Genomic DNA, 8,220 nt, shown 5'->3' with positions numbered 1-8,220 from the left:
TTGGGCCAGACACCATGGCTCACGCCTGTAATCCCAGCATTTTGGAAGGCCAGGGCAGGTGGATCACCTGAGGTCAGGAGTTCAAGACCAGCCTGACCAACATGGTGAAACCCTATCTCTACTGAAAAATACAAAAGTTAGCTGGGCATGGTGGCAGTTGCCTGTAATCTCAGTAGGAGGCTGAGGCAGGAGAATAGCTTAAACCTGGGAGGCAGAGGTTGCAGTGAGCCGATATCATGCCATTGCACTTCAGCCTGGGCGACAGAGCAAGACTCCATCTCCAAAAAGAAAAAAAATCTAGTATTTGATAGCACATCAGGTGACTATAGTCAATAATAATTTAATTGTACATTTTAAAATAGCTCAAAGAGTATATTTGGATTGTTTGTAACACAAACGATAAATGCTGGAGATGATGGATACCCCATTTACCCTGATGTGACTATTACACATTGTGTGCCTGTTTCGAAATATCTCACATGCCCCATAAACATATAGACCTATTAGGTATACAAAATAAATTTTTTTAACTCTACATATAAAGCAGATATCATAGTGCATGTTTTCAAACATGAGCTTCGATATCTATTACCACATACTTGAGATCTTTAAACCTCACTAAAAGTTCCCACAGCAGCTCCACTATTTCTTTTCTTTTTTAAAAAAAAAAAAATTTGGTTCTCACTCATAGGTGGGTGTTGAACGAGAACAAGTGGACTCAGGGAGAGGAGCATCACACCCTGGGGGCAGTTGGCGGGGACAGGGGAGAGATATGCGAGGGTAGGGAGGGAGGGGAGGGTGGAGTGGGGAGGGATAACATGGGGAGAAATGCCAGATATAGTATACACCTAAAGTAAAATAAATAAATTTTTTTTAAAACACACAAAAAAATTGATACTACACACCAAGATTATTCATATTTGTTTTCATTACAGTCACCTTTGACTCTCCTCCTCCTCTTTTCTAGGACAGTAGATTTAGTTTTTAAACTACTCCTTTTAGTTTCTTCCAAACTTGAGAACTCTCATGTCAATCAGCAGCCCCTGCTAATGAGGGGCCTTGGATCTCTCCCCATAGCCCCAACCTATCAGTTTCCTAAATTGACTGTGTAAATGCTTTTCACTGTTGGAAAATTTCCCATGGCTCCCTCAACTTCTGTTCATATCATTTTCTAATCCACAATAGACTGCCTCCTCTCAGCATGACCACTTCCTGCTCAACCTTTTTGCAAATACCTTCCATGAACTCTGGGCAATTCATGCCTATACTCAGGGACTGTTTCTTCATCTTTCAACCGATATCTTGTAGGTTGATATCTTTTAGTACGGAAGCCTGTTGTCTTGTGACAACTCTATTGTCCTTATTTTCTTTTTCCTTAGAACCTTAAAATATTATCACTGGTCATGCATGATCCTCTTTTTTTTTTTTTTTTAACACACTATCTGCCCCCCCATCCAAAGTTTCAATTACCCATGGTCAATCAGGTTCTGAGAATAGGTGAATACAGTACAATAAGATAATTTGAAAGAGAAACACATTCACATAACTTTTTATTACAGTATACTGTTAATAATTGTTCTATTATAAATGTTAATCTCTTACTGTACCTAATTTAAAAATTAAATTTTATCAAGGTATGTACACATGGAAAAGAAGGATATACATAGGGTTGGGTACCATAGGAGGTTTCAGGTATCTACTGGGGGATTTGGAACATATTCCCCTTGGATAAGGGGGGAATTGCTGTACAATGATCACCTATGAACTCACCATGAAACCCAAGGACTAGGTCATTACTAATAACTAACATCCATGTATGTGTTCCTTCCCACATGCCATCCCCTTAGGATAACTGCCATCCTGTTTTATATTAATCATTCTCTTGCTTTCTAAAAAAAAATGTGTATTTCAACAGACACATACTCAAAACAGCAAGTGCATGTTTGTATTTAGTGTTTGTATTTAATTGTTTCCCTGGCTTATATAAATTAGTACAACCATTTTGGAATATAATTTGGCAATACCTAATAAGTTGAATATTCACATACCCTACAAACCAGCAATTTTATTCCTTGGTATTAACCCAAGAGAAACACTTGCACGTGTGCCCAGAAAACATGAATAATCAGAGCAACACTGCAATATTTCAAAAAATGAAAAAAACAAAACAAAAACAACAACAAAAAATAATAATGATCACTGAGAGGAGAAGCAGCATACTGCGTTATAAGACACATAGTGGAATATTGTACTGCAATAAAAGTCAGTGAGCTACAACCACATACAGTATGAAATAATCTAGAGATATCATATTGAGTGAGGAAAAAAAAGTTCCAGAAGTCAATGGATAGTATGACTTTAAAGTTTAAAAAAAAAAACTTTTTAAAAAATATAATTATGACCTAACCTTTTCAGCAAAACAACAAAATTCTTCTTTTGAGAACGTATGCCTTATCTTTCAAAGCTACATTATCTTCTCCCTAGTCCAACAGTTTTATGAGTAAAGTCACAAGAAACTTTTATATCCTTATGCAGTTTACCTAATTCGCTATCTGTGGTGGTACTAAGACCTCCAACCACAAAGATTTCATCTTGGAAGGGCTTTATTTTTCTTCTTGAAGTAAAGTTAACTTAAGGTTAGAGCAATCTAGGAATAAGAAAACTTACATATGTTATCCTATAAAAGTACAGCAGAACTACCTCATATTAAAGCCAAGATTCATCTGACAAGTCATAGTAATCTGAAACTGAGGTATCCCCAAAGATAATCCATCCACTGAATGTATAATGGAGTTATCAACATTACATCTGAAAATACGAGCAAAACCAGGATTTTTCGGCTTTCTAAAAACCTGAAATTTTAATTTCAAAATATTTCATTTTTACCTTAAGAAAATTACTTTTTAGGGAAAAATACATTAAATTCAACTGCAAAAGAATAATAATTAAAAAATCCACCAATCAGGGCCTTTTCCAATGAGGGTTATGCATATTCTCTGTAGCTGATTATAGCTGAATTACACTGCAGCTTCCCTTCGACCTTGGGAACCCTGCTCACTCTCAGAGTTACTGCGAGGTCTTCTGTTTCATTTATTATTAGTCTTTGTATCTGCAATGCTGTAACATGCGATAGAAATATCAACATTGTGAGCTCGCAGCACCCAAAACTACAGAAATGTTTCCAAAAAACATAAAGCTGGGGGAGGGGGGCGGGGGAAGGATGAAAGAAGGAAAAGAAACAAAAACAAAACAAGAGGAAAACAAAGTTAATGGTATTCAGATGGGAAATTTCTTATTTTTACTTTGTGAAGACTTTATTTCCTAATCAGCATAGTGATATATAACCATTAGCATGCAATTTTTAAATTTAAGATGTCCAAGAAAAATTATTATTTATAAAAAAACACGACTGAATATAATATAAAATTGGCTAAACTTAGCCCAGCAATTTATAAATGAAAGTTCCTATAGAAAACAAACCTTACAGGATTTTGTGTCCACAAGAGAGAAATAATCAGGCAACCCAGTGGGTTCACTTAGTTTCGTGTCATTTGCTTTTTGTCCATTATGTAATGCTTCCCCCAGCTTTAGGTCTCTCTGTTTAAGCAACCATTCAGGTATATCACAGAATTGTCACAAAATCAGTACCTGGTTATAACTTTCAAAGGCAGCTTAAAAGGTGCCTTGCAGACGTGTCATATGCAGCAGAAGCTTTGGGGAGAAAATCTGCTGGTGTCATTACTTCTCCAGGCTTCCTCCCCAGGTCTCCCATTCCCTCCTCCCCCAGCATCCCCGGCGACACGATCTGCGGGCAGCTCCCGGCTCGACGCAGGGGAAGCACGTCTTGACTGCAATGCAAACCCTGTCCGGGTCTGAACCAGGGAAGGCAGACTCGGCCCTGGCCGGGAGTGTGGACGAAGGCTGCAGGGAGGGCTGCAGGGGCGCCAGCAGCGGGTGGGCAGGGATGCCCCGCGAGGGCAGTCCGCAGTGCACGCGCACAATAAAACCCAATGCACAACTTCCCCAGCCGTTCCTCTCCGCTTCCCGGATTCCCTGAAAGGTGCCGCGTAGGCGTTAGCTCGCTCGGGCGCGGGCGCGGGCGCTCTCACCCGCGCCGGTTAGGTTTTCCGCTGACAATTACATCAGTCCTTCTCCCAGCCCCTGCTTCAATCCCCAGGCAGCCTGCAGGGCTTAGGGGCGCCGGCCCGCGCGCGAGACTGCGGGCGCGAGTGCCAGGCAGCGGGAATTCCCAGCAACGAGGGGGAGGGAGGGCGGCAAACAGGGACCGCGACACAGACGCCCCCTCCCATCCCGGCCGCGGGAATGGGCTGACACCGCCGCCCCCCACTTCCCTGTAGCCCGGCTATCCCGCTGGGGGCGCCTCCAGGGGGACGGCGATGCCCTGGTGGCCCGAAGCTGCGGGTGCCCACCCGCGCGTCCCTCGGGGTCCTCGGCCCGCCGGAGGCGCACAATGCCCCGGGCCGCGATGCGGGCACCGTGGCGCCCGCCCCAGGCATCCCCTTTGCAGCTAGGACACCTACCTGGAGCGCGAGCGGCGGCGCCGCGGGTTCTGCGGCGGCTGCGCGGCTGCGGCGGGAGGCGGGAGGCGGCCCAGGCAGGCGGACCGGCGCGCGGGCTGGCGGAGGAGAGGAGGTACGGTCGCCGCCTGCGCCGAGCCGCGATCTCCAGCACCGACAGCGGCGGCGGCGACCGTGCTGCGCCTCCAGTGGTCCGCGGCGCCGCAGCCCCTCCTCTCCCACGGGCGGGGCGCGCTAGCGGGGCGGTGCTCTGGGCTCCCCGCCCCCGGCTCTCGCCTGTCCGCCCGGCTGGAGTAGAGCCGCCAGCGGCCCGGGCTTCCGACGCGCACCCACCCTACTAGGCGTCTCTCCCTGCTCCGCCGGACGGGCCGGGGACACGGCTCACTGAGCCCCGATCACGCGGGGTCCCACAGCCGGGGCTTTCCCCTGGCCCGGCCTCCATGGGAACCCCTGGTGTCCCGAGATTACCCGCCGTGGCAACCCCAGTCTGCCATCCGCGGGCCTGCGCGCTGTAGCGAAGCCCTCGCCCGCGCAGTACGACGGAGGTGGGCCGGCAGCGCTCGGCAGCGGTGTCCCCGAACAGCTCCAGCGCTCGGTCCCGGGAGCGCCGCAGCCGGGAGCACTGCGGGAGACCGATTCCGAAAGGAACGGCTGCCTGACGGCCTCCGCTCGGGGCTGCCAAGCCCCTGTCCCTGGGCGCCCTTCTAAGGCCGTCATTTTATACACACACGCGACTGTGCGTGCCTGCTCTCGTCCCTGTCTCACTTGGGAGCAAAAACTTCCCGGGCCCAGAGAAATACTTCGATTCTGTGAAAGGAAGAGCCGGTTCCTTCAAGCCCCTGGCAAAGCCCAGCAAAGTCAATCAGTCCCACCTCACTACAACCCTTACACACCCTCAAACGCTTCCATACTCCAAGCCACTCCCGGCCTGCGTCCCGAGAGCGGATTAATCTAAAGGCAATTTTGCTGGGAGAGACGGGGTAATTTAAATATTTGTACAGACATTCTGTAACGAGTGACTGAAGACATGTCAATATTTCAAGACATTTGTGTCATCATCTGGGGGTGGGAGGTGGTGGGGAGTCCAGAGGACATCGACCGGACCTAACAGAAACTATTATAGAACATGCTGGGGTGCCTTCAAAAACTGAAGATATTTCTTGCTAATGAGGCAACTGTGTGATGGCATTTCATTGTTCCCTGTGCTGACAAAATAATTTGCTGTGAAACATAGTCGATTATGTACTCCTTCCCACATGCAATTTCTTTGGAATCTCCAATCTCACCTTTGGATTAGCCTTTTCCACCTAGACTGGCAATGTTCTCATGTCCTCTGGTCACAAACTAATAGATGCGGGACCCTGTGACAATGGCAGCTACTCCTTCATTCCTTTGCTGTGAAGACAGGATTCTCAAGGGAGCAGCTGGGATGCTGACCTCTGCTTGATCGCAGCCACCTTTCTACTCCTCCTTCTGAGTTCCATTAACAGAAACTCTACTGAAATGGCTTTCTCCCTGAAAAGAAAAAAAGCTAAACCCGTATATTTAAAAAGAAACAAAAGTGTGAACCAAAATGAGACACTACACAATGCACACAGAATCTTTACCTAAAGAAATTCTCTAGGTCAGGTGCGGTGGTTCAAACCTGTAATCTCAGCACTTTGGGAGGCCGAGGCGGGCGGATCACTTGAGGTTAGGAGTTCGAGACCAACCTGACCAACATGGTGAAACCTCATTTCTACTAAAAATACAAAAATTAGCAGGATGTGCTGGCAGGCACCTGAAATCCCAGCTTCCCAGGAAGCTGAGGCTCGAGAATCACTTGAAACTGGGAGGCGGAGGTTGCAGTGAGCCAAGATTGTGCCACTGCACTGCAGCCTGGGCTACAAAGTGAGACTTTGACTTAAAAAAAAAAGAAGAAGGAGAAGGAGAAGAAAGAAGAAGAAGAAGAGAAAGAGGAAGAGGAAGAAGAAGAAGAAGAAGAAGAAGAAGAAGTAGTAGTAGTGGTGGAAGAAGAAGAAGAAATAATAATCTAATTTTTTCTCTGAACCCCTAATAGCAGAGAGCCATAGACTGTGGGGGAAGAGAGGAAACTACCACAACCTAAATCTCACGTTTTAGTGTAAGAATGCTCACACACTTTTCACTCTATTCCATAGTATCTATGTGTGTTTTAATACTTTTAAAAAATGGTTTTAAACATCAGGGGGAAAAAAGTCTCCCCCCTCCATTGATTAATGGTCAAATAAGAGATAATGGTTCTATACCCATCCATCTGGGGAAATGGGTGAATTAAACACAGTGGGCTCTACGGAGCTACAGATCAAGGCAGTTTCTCCACCCTATTTGTGCCTCATTGTATTTTGAAAACTCAGACTGGCATAGATATGTAAATATGAATAACAGTCTTTTCACTGCTTTTTGAGCTACAGCAGGATTATTGCTCAGAAAAGTGCCAGAGAGCGATGTTTTCATTAAGCATATATTCTTGCTGAGAGTTAAAGTCATAAATCATATGTTGACTAAAAGGATCTCTGCTCCCCTAATCCATCCCTTTGTCTTAGAAAATACTTGTTTATGGACTTTTCCAGTGAAGAAAGATAATGATGTTCTTAAAAGGCTATTGATGCTACAATTCCCCATAATTCCATCACATACAAATGAACTGAGCCTCATAGGAATCATGGTTCCCACCATCAGTTTATCCAAGTTCCACTTCATTTTCATTGTATTTTCTTAGATGAGTACTATTTTAGCTGGGGTTTCTAAAGAAGGCTGAAGTGCTAATGCTTCCTTGAAAGATGCAAAGCCAGGGCAACAACTGAGGAATACAAGAAATTAGATAGGGAAGAATGGGAAGCAAATACATGGTGATATGTTACCAATCCGGCCCATGCTTCATGAACCTCAAAAGACAGCCAGTTGCTTAGCCATGCAAAGTGTCTGTGGGCAGGCTCTATAGAAAACTGTGCCCAAGATCTTTCTTATTCAAAGAAAAGATCGAAGAAGAAATTCACCTACAAGCTACATGCCATTTCCTCCAGCTTCCAGGATGAGTCCTCATCTGGCCCCTTTGACAGCTACTAGAGAAACAAATCTCATGCTCTGCAGCTAAGGTATGGTCATTCTACTGGATTGTTCTATAGGCAACATGGTTATGCTGGAAACTATGTTTCCCCAATTCCCCTTTTATATATGCTTCCAGATGTACAAAATTGAAGTTGCCTGAGACTTAGGAGGCAATACTGAAGCAGCAGCTTCATTTGTCTCTCACCATCTCTAACCAATGATGACTTTCATTACATTCTGACAGTCATCATTGATTAGAGGTGGCAAGAGACAAATGCCGTTTCTAACCAATAAGAAGAGATGCAGGAGTGTTCCTGTTTTATTCTTCCCTGCTCTTTATTCTAACAAGTAATTGTGGCCACAGGCCAGCTAACAGACTCTTCGCAGAAACTCACAGAGACATCAGTCACAAAGACCCATCAACCTTCTGTAGATGTCTACTCCAGCCATGATGTGCCTAGCCTAATATCCAGATTTCGCTGCAAGCTTGGACTCCTCTGCCCAAATCAGAATTGGTCTCTGATCCCTCAACTCCCCTTTTCAGACTTTTAGACTTTTACTTCTCCAACTTCTCCCACAAATGTGATATTATGTCTTTTCTTTTTCTTTCTTT

General features: G+C 45.3%; 1 protein-coding gene across 3 annotated transcripts in view; it reads right to left on the bottom strand.

Annotated features, from left to right (window-relative positions):
• Nucleotides 1-4,727, bottom strand: part of OSBPL6 (oxysterol binding protein like 6) — a 207,281-nt gene extending 202,554 nt beyond the window's left edge. The window contains exon 1 of one of the 3 annotated variants that reach the window (XM_017532670.2): nt 4,542-4,727. The gene's annotated coding sequence lies outside the window, so the exon portion shown is untranslated. The remainder of the gene's footprint in view (nt 1-4,541) is intronic. The other 2 variants (XM_017532668.2, XM_017532669.2) reach the window with 2 other exon arrangements.
• Between the last annotated feature and the right edge of the window lie 3,493 nt (nt 4,728-8,220).

The sequence above is a fragment of the Cebus imitator genome, unplaced genomic scaffold, assembly GCF_001604975.1.
Source record: "Cebus imitator isolate Cc_AM_T3 unplaced genomic scaffold, Cebus_imitator-1.0 Scaffold78, whole genome shotgun sequence".
Lineage (NCBI taxonomy): Eukaryota > Metazoa > Chordata > Mammalia > Primates > Cebidae > Cebus > Cebus imitator.
The sequence above is the reverse complement of the archived record's forward strand: the minus strand, read 5'-3'. Positions and strand labels throughout refer to the sequence as shown.